Source organism: Enhydra lutris, unplaced genomic scaffold, assembly GCF_002288905.1.
Source record: "Enhydra lutris kenyoni isolate GAN:26980312 unplaced genomic scaffold, ASM228890v2 scaffoldscaffold40, whole genome shotgun sequence".
In the NCBI taxonomy this organism is placed as follows: Eukaryota; Metazoa; Chordata; class Mammalia; order Carnivora; family Mustelidae; genus Enhydra; species Enhydra lutris.
In genome coordinates this window covers 917,601-933,591 of record NW_019154124.1, presented here as the reverse complement: position 1 = coordinate 933,591, position 15,991 = coordinate 917,601, and the positions used below count along the sequence as shown (strand labels likewise).

General features: G+C 36.7%; 2 pseudogenes; both read left to right on the top strand.

Moving 5' to 3' along the window:
* Positions 1–2,142: 2,142 nt before the first annotated feature.
* LOC111155236 lies at positions 2,143–2,574 on the top strand (annotated as a pseudogene).
* Positions 2,575–8,297: 5,723 nt separating this feature from the next.
* LOC111155302 lies at positions 8,298–8,878 on the top strand (annotated as a pseudogene).
* The last annotated feature ends 7,113 nt before the right edge of the window (positions 8,879–15,991 follow it).

Genomic DNA, 15,991 nt, shown 5'->3' with positions numbered 1-15,991 from the left:
TCATATGATCTCCCTGATATGAGGGAGAGGAGATGCAACATGGGGGGTTAAGGAGGTAGGAGAAGAGTAAATGAAACAAGATGGGATTGGGAGGGAGACAAACCATTAGTGATTCTTAATCTCACAAAACAAACTGAGGGTTGATGGGGGGAGGGGGGTTGGGAGGGGGGGGTGGGATTATGGACACTGGGGAGGGTATATGCTATGGTGAGTGCTGTGAAGTGTGTAAACCTGGCGATTCACAGACCTGTACCCCTGGGGATAAAAATATATTATATGTTTAAAAAAAATAAATTAAAAAAAAAAAAAAAGAATTACATGTGACTTCAGCCACTCACCTGGTTTATGTCTTTCAGTGTTTAAGTTTCTTAAAATTTTTTTCCCTGGAGTATTCTAAGAAATGGGATCATTATGACTGAGGGGCTTTCTGAATTATGATTATTTCCAAGTCTATCCCTTTCTTTAACTCTTTAGCTCCTTCAAATGCTAATAAATGTAGATTGAATGATTGAATAAACAAATGCATGTGAGAAAGACAGAAAGAAGGAAATAGGGGACACAGTTGAGAGAGAGACAAAGAGTTGATTTGAGTAATTCTTTTGATGATAATGTTATTCCTGAGGCATCTGGGTGGCTCAGTTGGCTGAACATGTGACTCTTGATTTCAGCTCAGGTTATGACCTCAGGGTCATGAGATCAAGCCCCATTCCAGGCTCCACACCCAGAACAGAGTCTGCCTGAGGTTCTCTCCCTCCTTCTCCCTCTGCCCCTCCTCCTGCTCACACTCTCTCTAAATAAATAAATAAATAATATCTAAAAAAAAAAAAAAACCATTATGTAGAATAATCAGTATCACCAGATAAAAATGTGACATTTAAGGAGAACATTCAATCTTTCAGTAATGGAAAACAGCTATTGTATTCAAGATGAAATACTGTATCATAAAGCAGCTCGGTATATCTTACTCAGATCATTTGATTAATAACAGAAGCAGCTTTTCTGGTTAAAATCTCAGGAAAAAAGTATGATGGAGCGCCTAGAAACAAAAATCAATATTTGCTGTCCATTCAAGGCCGGTGCACATATGTTTTTTACTTTTTGTGGGCAAGGGGAAAACTGATTCTGGATGTCGCTACTTCCCATTGCCATGAACGCTCCCTCAAAGTTCTCACAGTGTAGTAATATTGTTTTAAAGACCCATTGATCAAATACTGTTTTATCTAAAAGTAAACTAGAAAGTTTTTTAAGGAGGAAAAAGCCAACTGGTGGTTTTATCCTCATCATTTTCTTTTCCTCCTTTCCCCCTTCCTTTCTTCAAAACTACCAATCAGCATAAGTACAAAAGAACCACGATCTAACCACAGGGTTTGATTCAAGGAAGGCAGAAATTTCAGTTCATAAGCCCCAAAGTAATGAAGCCAGTGATTCAGTTAAGAAAAGGAAAGTAACATTCTCAGGGAGAAAATGTGACCTTCTAATACAGCAGCTGATTTCTGTTCAAGCTGCCCTGAAGCCTTGACACGGATCAAGAGGAATGATTTCCTGGGTAGCTTCCTGAAGGGCTGTTGCTAGGTGCTTTCTGGTTCCCCACCCTGAAGTAGTGTCTGGCATCACAGCCAAAATGAGGCCCATGGCTGCTTTGGAAATGTTTGAGCAGAGCCCTGTTTGAGCTGAGCCACGAACTGAGAGGAGAGCTGGGGCCCCTCTCCACTCAAGCCACATCTGTCTCTGACTATCATGTGTCATGTGTGGGGCTCTCTCTTAGGCTTTGTCTTACACACATGTTAGGACAGATACAAAGCAGTATTAGGATGTCTGAAACCAAGGGATACAGATGGCTGAGTCTCACAGAAGCAAATTACTAAATTTTCACTTCTGAATAATGTTGCAGCAATAATTTCAGCAGCAAGTACTATTTCCGGAGCTTTTACTTTGACTCAGATATCGTGCCAAAAGTCTATAGCCATCATTATATTAAAATGATCATCATTCTAGAAGGAGTACTACTGTTATCACATTCTGTTATGCAGGTGAGAACCTGAGGCTTACCCAGGTAAATTCGTGTACACAAGTTCATGAGGGTATACTCATGGCAGAGCCATAGTATGAAGCCGGGCCATCTGCATAAAATGCAGCACTTCAATGCGGAGATTCAATGTGCCATCCCACATTCTCAGGAAGATCATGTCCTCCCCTCTTTCCAAGGAGTTGAGGCGGAAGTACGACGTGCGCTCCATGCCCATCCGGAAGGATGACGAAGTGCAGGTTGTACGAGGACACTACAAAGGTTAGCAGATTGGCAAGGTCATCCAGGTCTACAGGAAGAAGTATGTCATCTACATTGAACGAGTGCAGCAAGAGAAGGCGAATGGCACAACCGTCCATGTGGGCATTCACCCTAGCAAGGTGGTTATCACTAGACTAAAACTGGACAAAGACCACAAAAAGATCCTTGAACGGAAAGCCAAATCTCACCAAGTAGGAAAGGAAAAGGGCAAGTACAAGGAAGAAACAATTGAGAAGATGCAGGAGTAAAGTAGTCTTCTACGTGACTTGAAATAAAAACTGTTAAAATGAAAATAAAAAGACATTTAAAGACATATTGTGTCTTTAAATGCTATGTGATATGACATATTTATTAAAGAGACATATTTTTTTAAATCAGATATAAATACGTAAATTTGTGTTCCATAACATTGAAAATTTTGCCTGTTGTGTTTTGAGTTGTGCTCGGGCTTAGGACCGACCACCAGCACTGGCCGTCAGGGATGGCTCTCAGCCATGTTTTCAGTACCATTTGCAGTCATTCCTGCACCCTTTGCTACAACCATCCTCAAATGCACATCTTCCTGGAATATAATTTATGTTGTTGTTAAAAGTCTGTCATCTGCCTTAAATGTCCCTCTTCTCCTTCTCCAGCAGCCCCAATCCTGCGGACTCCTTAGGGTCTTGCTCAATAGTCCCCTTTGCCCAGTAACTGGGAAATGGCAGGATGTTGAAGGATGGTTATTGAATTACATTGTGAACCTAGCATATGTTTTGGGAGAACTGATACTGGTTTGGGTGAAGTTACACTGGTTTAAGGAGTCCTTGTCTTTGCCAAGTGAGGGCAGACAGTTCTAATTTTCAATATCCACTATAATTCTCTAAGAACAGAAGAGGATTTCTCTCTGGGACAGGGAGAGTGAGGGCTGCAAATGCAACAGGAGTCGGTTTCTTTTTATCCAAGAGAGAAGACTGAAGTGTGAGGGAGGCCAGAGTGTCCTTCCATATAAAGGGGAAAAGTAGTTTCTCCAAAGGGTCCTGGGTCTTCACAAAATTGTTGATGCTCTGCTCTCTTTTTGCAGTTTAGCTTTATCAGAATGGCCTCATAGCTGGTACACTGGGGTTTCTGGGCCTTTTGCAAGAAAAAGTAACAAGCATATATATGCATTTGCTTTTTTTTTTTTCAGTCACTGTTGTTGGTTATCACACTAGGTATCTTTTGTGAAGTAATAAACAATCCTTAAATTCCAGTGACTTGGACAATAAAAATTACTTGTCTCCTGCATTTATTTACACATCATCTTGGCAGCTCTGGTTGTCAGTCTTAGGCTGAAAGAGCAGTCCTTATCTGGGACAAATTACCCTTGTGGCAGACGGAAAGGAGCAAGAAAGTGGTGAGAACAATCAGTAGCTCTTCAAACTTCTGTTTGAGAGTGGGGTATGTCCCACACACTCACCTACCACACTCACGTGGCTGAGCCAATGGCGGTGGAGCATGAATGCTTAGCCCTCTTCTTGTAGCTTCCCATCAAATTGCAAAGGGTAGGGATATATGCTCTTGAAAGAAGGATGAGTGAGTAGTTAATGGTTATACAGTCTGCCAAAGCTACTTAGATATGACTTATAAGGTGTGTGATGTCTAGTGCTAATTGTGATGTCCCTTCAAAATTCACATGTTGAAGTCCGAACTCCCAGTACCTATGGATATGACTGTATTTCAAGACAGGTCTTTCAGTAAGTAATTAAGTAATTAAGGTTAAATGAGTTCATTGAAGTGGGCCCTAAATCCATAATATGACTGGTGTCCTTAGAAGAAGAGGAGATTAGCACACAGACACACAGAAGGAAGACCATGTGAAGACAGCGAGAAGGTGGCTATCTATAAGCTAAGAAGAGAGGCCTCAGGATGAAACCAATCTGCTGACACCTTGATTTTGGACATCTAGCCTCTAGAATTGTAAAAGAATGAACTTTCTGTTGTTTAAGCCACCCAGACTGTGGCACCTTATTGTAGCATCAGTAGAAAACACTGATGAACATATTAGCATATTTAATGACATTGATATTTCCTGTTTTTATTTTATTCAACTAACACCTATAATAATAGTCCCTAATAAATATTAAGTATTTACTATGTATTAAGGATAGCATCAAGCATTCTACATATATTATCTGTTTTAGTCTTTCAAAACAATTCTGTGATATAGATACTAATATTATCCACACTTTGTATATGAAAACATGTTATCAATATGGGTGGGAGGGTTTTAGAAACTTGCACAAGTCTGTCCCCAAGTGGAGAGCTATGATCTCATTCTAGGTCATCTGATTACAGAACCAGCTTCCTACTACTACTACCATCAGGGGACATTAGGACATTTCATAGCATTATTAATCTCAATAAAGTTAAGGGATTTTAAAAATGTGAGTGAGCCACAATGTGTGTCTTGAGGAGTTCACATTCCAGTTAACAAAACAAGAAAAGAAAATAACTATAATCCTAGGGAGGATAAGATAAATGTTATGTGAAAGGTCCTGTCCAGAATTGTTATTTATCACTTGGATGAAGAAATTGATGGCACGATAATAAATGTTGCTGATGATGTAGCTGGAAGGGGCAGAATATTCCTTGGATAATAGACTTGAAATTTTAAAAAGAAGATAAATAAAACCATTGTGTCAGAGTGGAGTGATTGGCCAAATCTAAAGAAATGATGTACAATGAATAAATAAAATGAACTTCTAAGTCCAAAAAACAGCTGGATCAGAACAAAAAAAGTGAATGTAGACTGTTATGCATGCAAAGGGCATTTTAGCTTTACTAGCCAGCTGTGTCACTCATTGTGGACTAAATCATTGAACAGAAATTAACAGAGAGCCTCCTCTGTGTTTGGAACCAGAGATGGAGGGATGAGCAAGTGGAACTCAACACTCTCAGAGTGTCCTCCGTCCAGTAGAGATAGGAACATAAGTATATCATTATAGAAGAATCTGATAAGATGCTTTTAAATGAGTCTGAATACAGAAAAGAGAGTAAATAACTTTCATAGGGTCAGTGGACAAAGGTTGAGATGACATTTGAAGTTGCGATGGGAAGAAGGAGCCTGCAGAGAAGAGAGTTCATGACAATCCAAGAGGAAGGACCAGTAAATAAAAATTCAACAGTATGAAAAAGCTGGGGCCCCTGGGTGACTCAGTCATTGTGTCTTCCTTCGGCTCAGATCATGATCCCAGGGTCCTAAGATCGAGACCCTGGACCAATGTTTGGCTCCCTGCTCAGTGGGAGGCCTGCTTCTCCTTCTCCCACTCCCCCTGCTTGTGTTTCCTCTCTCACTGTGTCTCTCTCTGTCAAATAAATAAGTAAAATCTTTTAAAAAACAATATGAAAAAGTTCAGGTTTGGAAAGCTTAAGTACAGGTTTAATCATGGGCTAAGACATATGATGATGCTGAAAAATCGGGCTGGGAATGGATTTTGAAAGACGGTGCAGTCAATAATACAAAGTGTGACCTCTCTAGTATGTTATGGCAGGGTGATACAAATTTCTAGAGTAGTAACATCACATTTGATTTTTTGGAAGATGGTGTTGTAACTCATGCAGAAAAAAAATGAGAGGATAGAATGGTTTCGGTGACATCAGTTAAGAGGTGGTTGTAATTCTCCAAATAAGGAAGGTTGAAGCCTGTCCTAAGCATGTTCTACTAATATTCATACTAACGTAATGGGAGTGGGTTGTTTCCCTGTCTTGGCTTGAAATAAACTTTTGAGCTATTTTCCTACCCAGTATCACCCAAGTTCAGGTGCTGATTCCTCATATACCACCATAGTTCATTCAGATGTCCAGGTTTCCACATTTTTTAAGGAGCCTTAGAAAGTTCTAGACTATTAAAAAAGAAATGCAGCAGAGTTAAAATAGACTGAGTAAAACAGGATATACATGGCTGACACTCCTATTAGGAGATACACAGGCCAGAGAGTGAGGTGCAAACAGCTTTCAGTGGAAGACCTTCATATCAGCAATGTTCCCAGGCAGGATGACATGCAGTTCTCTGTTGAATGATGATGGATGGCTCTTAGCAGTGGCTTGGCTCCATTACCTGTTCTTGAATTGGCCATAATGGTCTTTCTTCCAGTAGAGGGTGAGTTCTTCTAAATATGATCTCTGCTCTTTTCTCTGTGATCTCTCCAGGTTGTTTAGAAGGTCACCATGACCTCCATCTTTGTCAAGTTCTCAATTTTCCTATCTACTCCGTGAGAAACTGCAGTCCTAATTTATTATTTATAAGTTAATTTTATAACTTAATCTTTTAAATCTTTGTGGTTTTGGTTTTCAAAAATTATTCCCTTAAAAAGCTTGGTCCTTAAAAATCAAGAGCTTTCAAAACTATCATCTTCAAAAAATTTCACTGTTTTTCTTTATGTTGAAACAAAACTCTCCTTAAACTCCCCTCTTCTTATTTCCCTTAAACTAAAGGGTATCTCTGACAGGTTGCGTCCCTATATAGGAACATACTGGATCAGGCAAGTACTGAAAATAAAAACATATTAATTAATTTTTTTCAAAATAAAATTTTATTAAAATAATTGTTTTTAAATCTGGCTAAAATGTATGATATTGTAGAAAAAGAAATTTCCCAAAATTGACCCAAGAAGAAACACAAATTAGAATAGGCTAATAACCATAGGAAAAAAATTGAAAAGGATGTCAAAGTGCTAAGTACTAAACTATCTTAAAACAAAGACACCAAGTTTTATGTGGGATGCCTTCAAGGATCTTATATAAATCCTATAATTTAAAAAAATGTTCTGAAGGATTGGTTTTCCAAATGTCTAGGTGCAAGAATCACTTGGGGAGTTTAGTAAACATATAGAATCCTGTTTTCCCATCCTCATCTTCTCTTTGAAACTTTGATGCAGTAGTTACAGGACAGGACCCAGGAATCTGAATTTTAAACAAACAGGTGCTTGGAGACCCATGCTATCCTTTGAGAAACCTATTAAAGTTATGGTCTTTAATATGAACTAAGCCTGAAAAATCCAATGGGATAAGGAAAAAAAATTACCACTTCTATATATTTTTTTTCCTAATCAAAGAAACATTTTATAGTATTTGTTTTCCTGATTGACCTGGCACCTTCTCTGAGTTTGTAGATCAGGTTGCCAAATTACACACATGGCCCAGCAGAGAAAGGTCCTTGGAGAAAAATGTGGGTGCCACCTGGCCCCCTTAACTGTCACATTTGCCCTTACATACTGCATTGTAATTGTTGTGGTTACATTATATACATTATATATGTCAGTAAATGAATCCCTACAAAATTGACAAGTGGCATGATTATATTCCTGAGTAGAAGCCACAGATGGAGGAGAACATTCCTAAGAAGATAATAAGACTTCATCAATGTATTATAAGACAAAAATCAAAAATGATCTAATCAGATATGAAAAATATCAGCCCAAATAACGTTAAATGATAAAAAAAAATGTTACTGGTGAGTAGGAGTCTACACGTGGTATGGACAACATATGGACAACATATGGACAACAAATCTTATTTCCAAGTGTGCATTGTACCTTGTGTGTTAATTAATGAAAGGATTAGATCATCAGGATACAGGACACTTAAAATCTAAGCATCTAGAATATTATTAATAATTTCAGGTATATATATAACTTACAGATAAATGAAAATACATGTATTGCTGTTATAGTCTAATCCCATTTTTCTTTTTTGGCTGATAAATGCACATCATCAAAAATGTTAGAGCTCTTCTTCAATCAGGGCTATTCCGACTGCAGTCCATGGGCAGAGAGCAGTCATGAGCTATGTGTTACAGGTTCATGATAAATATGGCAATTGAGAGTCAGTGTCCAGAATCTTTTATAGTAATTTGACAGAGTAATTTTATGTCTGATAAATCTAATAATGAATAAATTAACTTGCATTTTGATTTGTTTTTGTTTTTTTATTTTACTTTTCTAATAATTCCCTTTTATTTTGTTTTAATAAAAGCAGAAGTGCATGAGTGGTGGCCTTGTTCTCTGCTTCCTTCCTCCTCATCACAGAGGTCATTCATTCTGTTCTTGTCAGCTTCCAATCTGCAGTCCACCTGAGACCGAGGACCATGCCTTCAATTAAATTGCAGTGTTCCAATGGAGAGATATTTGGAGTTGATGTTGAAATTGCCAAACAGTCTGTGACTATCAAGACCATGTTGGAAGATTTGGGAATGAATGATGAAGGAGATAATGACCCAGTTCCTCTACCAAATGTTAAGGCAGCAATATTAAAAAAGGTCATTCAATGGTGCACCCACCACAAGCATGACCCCCCTCCTCCCAAGGATGATGAGAACAAAGAAAAGTGGACAGATGATATCCCTGTTTGGGACCAAGAATTCCTGAAAGTTGACCAAGGAATACTTTTGAACTTATTCTGGCTGCGAACTACTTAGACATCAAAGGTTTGCTTGATGTTACATGCAAGACTGTTGTCAATATGATCAAGGGGAAATCTGAGGAGATCTGCAAGAGCTTCAATATAAAAAATGATTTTACTGAAGAAGAGGAAGCCCAGGTATATAAAGAGAACCAGTGTTGTGAAGAGAAGTGAAATGTCATGCCTGACCTAACACTGTAAGGATTGTTCCAAATACTAGTTGCACTGCTCTGTTTATGATGGTTAATATTAGACACACAGTAGACAAATGGCAGCAGCAAATCAGTTGGTTAAGCAGAATATTGTCTTCCTTGCATGTATAGTTTGAGTACAGATTCCAAACTTATGGGTGAGTTTCTTCTAGTATGATCAAGTTTTTTTTTTTTTCTTTGCTCTAAATAAATCTGAACTCTGGGTTCTCCATAGAAGGTGGCATTTTGGGCTTTCCCTCTCTTTGTAAAGTTATTTCTGCCTGGTTTATTGTCTAGTTAACTTTAGTTTAATGATCTTTTAGAAGTTGGCATTGTAAATAAAACAAGTTGGAAAAAAAAGCAGAAGTGCATGATGGATTAGCAACTAGGGAAAATAAAGGCTTTTAACCACAAATCATTTGAAAAACACTGTTATAGAGTATAGAAAAACATGTATAGTATAGTATAGAAAAATAGTAGGGAAAAACCATTCTAACATTTTTTAACATTAGCATTGTCCTGATACTAAAACCTGACAAATATCTTACAGAAAGAAATATACAGTGGAATATGATGCAGCTATAAAAAATGATGAGATTGTGTCATTTGCGACAACATGGCTGGATTTAGAGGGTATTATACTAGATGAAATAAGTCATACTGAGAGAGACAAATACCATATGACTTCACTCATATGTGGAATCAGAAAAAAAATAAATAAACATAAAGCAGAATCAGATCTATAAATACAGAGAACAAACTGATGATTGCCAGAGGCAGGGGGGTGGAGGGATGGGCAAAATGGATGAAGGGGAGTGGGAGATACAGGCTTCCAGTTATGGAGTGAAATAGTCACGGGAATAAAAGGTGCAGAATAGGGAACATAGTCAATGATATTGTAATAGCATTTTATGGTAACAGTTGGTAGCTAGAATTATGTATATTTCTCAAATCACTATGCTATACACCTGAAACTAATGTAACATTGTGGGTGAACTACCCTCAAGGAAAAAATTTTAAAAAGAAATACACAAATTAATCTCAATTATAAGTAAAATATTAGCAAATCAATCTAGATTCAAATTAAAATATTAATATACCATGACCAAGTAAATTTTTTCTCTTTATGTTTTGAATTATAAAGATGGTTCAATATTATAAAATTCATTAAGATATATTGTTATACCAATAAATATATGAAAGTTATTTTATCATCAAAGCAGGTTATTAAACAGTAATGAGTACAATTTTTCATAATTATATATCTAAATATATTTACTTATATGAACGAGTAGAAAACATCTGGGACATTATGGGACATTATAAATCAAAATGTGTATGGGGGTTATTTTTGTTTTGTTTTGTTTTGGTTCACATTTCTTCTCTTTCCCCTCTTCTCAGATTTATTGAGATATAATTGACATACAGCAATGTGTACAACATGATGATTTGATATACACATATTGTGAAATTATTACCACAGTAAGGTGTCAACACATCTATCACTTCACAGTTACCTTTTCTGTGTGTGCATATAGTGAGAACATGTAAGATCTACTCTTAATACCTTTCACAGTATGGTTAACTATAGTCACCATGTTGTAAATTAGATCCACAGAACTTATTCATCTTATAACTGGAAATTTTGCACCCCTTGACAAAAATCTCCCCATTTCCTCTAATCCTAGCCCTTCAAAATTGCCAATCAACTCTTCTTTCTATGAGTTTGGCTTTTTTAGATTCCACGTGTAAGTGAGATCACATAGTATTTATTTTTCTCCATCTGACTTATTTTATGTGACCATGATCCCCTCAAAGTTCATCCTTGTCACAAAAGGCAGAATTTTTTATTTTTATTTTTTTGGCCAAATAATATTCCTGTGTGTGTGTGTGTGTGTGTGTGTGTGTGTGTGTGTGTGTTCACATCTTCTTTATCCATTCATCTGTTGATGTACATTTAGGTTGCTTCCATGTCTTGGCTATTTTGAAGACTGCTGCAATAAACATGGGAGTACAGCTTCTGTTTGACAAAAAGATTTCATTTCCTTCAGATATATACCCAAAAGAGGGAATGTGAAATCATATGTAGTTCTATTTTTAATTTTTTGAAGAACCTTTCTATAGTGGCTCTACTAATTTACATTCTCACAGCAATGCACAAGTGTTCCCTAGTTTATCTTCACTACATTTGTTATCCCTTGTCTTTTTGATAAATTGCCATTCTAAAGATGTGAGATGATACCTCATTATAGTTTTGATTTGCATTTACCTGATGATGAGTTACGCTGAGCATCTTCTTATGTACTTGTTGGCAATTTGTATGTCTTCTTTGGAAAGCTATCTATTCAGAACTCTTGCTCACTTTTAATTTTTAATTTTAATTTTTAATTTTTAATTGGATTATTATTATTCTTATACTGCTGAGTTGTATGAGTTGTATGAATTCCTTATATATTTTGGATATCAATCTCTTGTCAGATACATGGTTTGCAAGTATTTTCTCCCGTTCTGTAAATTGTCTTTCTGTTTTGTTATTGGTTTCCTTGTTGTGCAGAACCTTTTAGTTTGATATAATCCTACTTTCTATTTTTGCTTTGTTGCAGTTGATGTCATATCCAAAAATCATTGCCAAGACCAATGTCAGAGTTTTTCCTTGTTTTCTTCTAGGAACTATATAGTTTTCAAGTTCGTTAACTTCATTTGAAGTTATTTTTTTTGTGAGTGGTATAAGATAACCAATTTCATTTTCTTGCATGTGAATATCCAGTCTTTTCAACACTTTATTGAAGAGACTATCCTTTTCCTATGGTATATTCATGACCTCTTGGCTGTAATTCAATTGGCCATACATGCATGGGTTTATTTCTGCGCTATCTATTCTGTTCCATCAATCTATGTGTCTGTTTTTATATCCATACCAAACAGTTTTGATTACTCTAATGCCATAATAATATGCTTTATAATACAGTTTAAAATCTAAAAGTGTGGTGCTTTCAGCTTGGTTCTTCCTTCTCAAGATGCTTTGGAGTTCCATACACATCTCAGGGTTGTTATTTTTCCTTTTTCTGTGGAAAAATGACACTGGGAATTTGGTAAGAATTTCATTGAATCTAGATGTCTTTGAATAGTTTGTGTATATTTACAATATTAATTCTTCTGATCCATGAATGTGGTGTATCTTCCCATTTGTTTGTGCCTTCTTCAATTTCTACTACTAAGTCTTATAGTTTTCAGTATACAGATCTTTCATCTTCTTGGTTAAATTTATTCCTATGTATATTTTTTGATAATATTGTGAATGAGATTGCTTTCTTATTTCTTAATGAGATATTTCACTGATAGTGTATAGAAATGCAACTGATCTATATATATTGATTTTGAATCCTACAACTTTACTAAATTTGTCTCTTAGTTCTAACAGTTGTTTTGGTGGAATCTAAGATTTTATATATATAAGATCATGTCATCTGCAACCAGAGACAATTTTAGTTCTTCCTTTATGATTAGGATGCCTTTTATTTATTTATTTTTTCTTGTCTAATTTTTCTGGCTAGAATATTCAGAAACATTATATAAAAAAAGTTTACAGTGTTTGTTTCTGTTTTGATTCACATTTTTGATAGCTATTTTCTAAACTTTCTGAAATAAACATAATTTTATGTAATAAGTAAAAAATAGTAATTATAAACATATAGCTTTGCACGTGTATGGAATTAAAGTTCCTATAAAACATGTAAAGAATTAATGTTACTCACTTGGAAGCCTATGCATTTCCACCAATTTGCTTTATGTATGTATGTATGTATATATATATGTATGCATTCATTCACTCACTCATTCATTCATTCATTCATTCATTTTTCTCTTATGTTTTCTATCTTTATTCTTTCATACAGAATTTTGGGAGAAACTCTGGGATTGATTTTTCTGTTCTTAGAGTCACTCTACCACTATCTCCTTTTCTTAGAAAAGAGAAAGTATGTATAAATCCAGATTTAGTTTTTAGAAAAAACCACTACTGTCCTGGAGATTAATCTGGTCTTATACATTAATTTTCTTCTTTAATATTTCAGGGAGTGGAAGAGGCCTACTTGGGCTTTAAGGGGTCTGTTACAAATTCCCGAGTTCCAGCCCATTTTCTGCCATTGGAGTCCTTGGAACACTCTAGTATCATTATAATAAATCTCACTTTTCCCTCGTTACTACTTCTTCTTTTTTTTTTAAAGATTTTATTTATTTATTTATATTTGTTTATTTATTTGACAGACAGAGATCACAAGTAGGCAGAGAGGCAGAGGCAGAGAGAAAGGGGGAAACAGGCTCCCCGCTGAGCAGAGAGCCTGACGCAGGGCTGGATCCCAGGACCCTGAGATCATGACCTGAGCTGAAGGCAGAGGCTTAACCCACTGTGCCACCTAGGTGCCCCTCACTTGTTACTTCTTAATTAAAAAGGTTTAGTCAAAGTTTCCTGCACCCATTATCTTGTTCCATAGCCTAATGCTTTGTTTTATTTTTTTAAAAAGATTTTATTTATTTATTTATTTATTTATTTATTTATTTATTTGATGAGAGAGACAAAGAGAGAGGGAACACAAGCGGGGGAGCGGCGGGAGAGGGAGAAGCAGGCTTCCTGTTGAGCATGGAGCCTGATGCAGGCCTCAATCCCAAGACCCTGGATCATGACCTGAGCCAAAGGCAACCGCTTAACGATTGAGTCACCCAGGAGCCCTCATGCTTTGTTTTATATAAACCTTTTCTTTTAGAATGATTTTATATTTACAGAAACGTGGCAAAAAAAGATCAGAGTTCTCATATAATGAGCCTCCAGTTTCCTCTTTTGTTAATATCTTACGTTGTTACTACGGAACATTTGTCACACATAGCTATTACTGATGCATTATTGCTAACTAAAACCCATATTACAGTCATATTTCCATAGTTTTTAGCTAATATTTTTCTTCTGTTCTAGATTCCATCTAGGATACCACATTACATTTAGTCATCCTGTCTCCTTATGCTCCTCAAGGCAGTTTCTCAGAGTTTCCTAGTCCTTGATAGTTTTCAGGAGTACTGGCCAGTTGTTTTATAGAATGTCCCTAAAATTGGGATTGTCTAATGTTTTCTTCTTAGTTAGACTGGGGGTTTGAAATTTTGGGAAGACCACATTAAACTGCCATTCTCACAACATTGTATCAAAGGTACATACTATCAACATAACTTAGCACTGACGGTGATGTCAGCTGGTTTTAGTAGTAATTTGCTCAATGGCTCATTTGAGTTTCATTTTCAGGAATGAGTAGTTTGTAGTTGACCAAAAAAAGGGGAAACCACTTTAGTGTCTTTTGAATTGCTGTTTGCAATGTATTCACATAATAAGGACTAAATTTTGTTCTCTGAAAATCACTGAGATTTTTTACTTCCCTAAATACATAAGTAGCCCTGCTTATGTTCCAGGTAAAGGAATCTAGCTGGGCCAGTCTTCTTCCTTTGAAATTTTCTTCCTCCTACCAGCTCCCTGGTCACTTGCTGGTGATATCACAATGAATATAAAAGAGGGAATCTTTGCCAGTAAAGGGCATACATATATCCATATGTACATATATATAATAAATATCAGACTGCAAAAAAACGGATAAACAGTAAGAGGATAGAGGGTGTACTAATTAATCTTCACACACCCTTGTTTCTAGATCTTCTTATATCTGGATACTTCTGCCGCTCTTTTTCACTGGTCATGAAAAGCTAACTCCCCTGCTCTTTAGGGATGTATCATTGAGTTCCTATATGGCTGGTCAAGAAAACAGAGCCCATGTCCTGTAGTGTGGCACTTCATCTAAATATAAAAGTGAGTAGAGATGAGGAACTGATGGGGGCATTTACAGATTACTATCAGCTCTAGGGGCTCAACAAATTTGGAAGTGATGTGGCATAGTCTAGGAGATAGGTGACATCTCAAGAACAAAGGAAATGACATCTAAGGAGACATACAAGGTTTCTTTCTTTCTTTCTTTCTTTCTTTTTTTTTTTTTTAAATATTTTACTTATTCATTTGAGAGAGGAGAGAGTGAGACAGAGCATGAGAGCTGAGAAGGTCAGAGGGAGAAACAGACTCCCCGTGGAGCTGGGAGCCCGATGCGGAACTTGATTCCGGGACTCTGAGATCATGACCTAAGCTGAAGGCAGTCGCTTAACCAACTGAGCCACCCAGGTGCTCGACACATACAAGGTTTATGTTCAGTATAGAAGGCTCTCTACAAAGGTGCCATTTAAGTTGAAGTCTCACTGAATTGAGAAAGGAAGTCATTCAAATAACTGAGTGATGAGTATTCCAGACTGAGAAAACTATAAGTATGAAAGAAAGTTTGAGGGAACAATAAGAAATCTAGTGTAGTTGTATGCAGTGACTGAGGGGGTAGTGGCAGGAGATAAGGTTGAAGAAAGATGCACAGAACCTCTTGGGCTATTTTAGAGACTTAAAATAAGTATGGTTGAGGGGCACCTGGGTGGCTCAGTTGGTTGAGCATCTGACTCTTGATTTCAACTCTGGCCATGATCTCAGGGTTGTAAGATTGAGCCGCATGTCAGACTCTGCGCTCAGTTGAGAGTCTGTTTGTCCCTCTCTCTCTGCTCATCTCTTTACCCTCTCTGATAATGGATAAAATAAATGGATAAAATCTTTAAAAAAATATGGGTGAGATGAGAAGCATTTCAAAACTTTCAAATTTGCCATTTGGGAGTGATAAACTATGATTTGAATTTTAAAAGGATGACAGATATCTATGTGGGAAATAGATTGTCAAAGACAGAGATGGAGATCCAGAGACCTAAGTCACTCCTAGAATAGATGAATCATGATGGAGAGTTGCACCACGATTACAAGTGGTTAGAGGGCCTGATGGGTCAGATTTGGAAAATTTATTAAAGGTGGAGCTTATAGGATTTGTTGGTCGATTGGAAAGAAATTGTGAAGTTAAGGATGGCTATGATTTTGGCTTGAACAACTAGAAAACTGGAGTTGATATTTATTGAAATGAGGAAGACTGTGGGAAGGATTTGGGTCAGAAGTGAGAGTTCTATTTTGGACATGTAGGGGTGC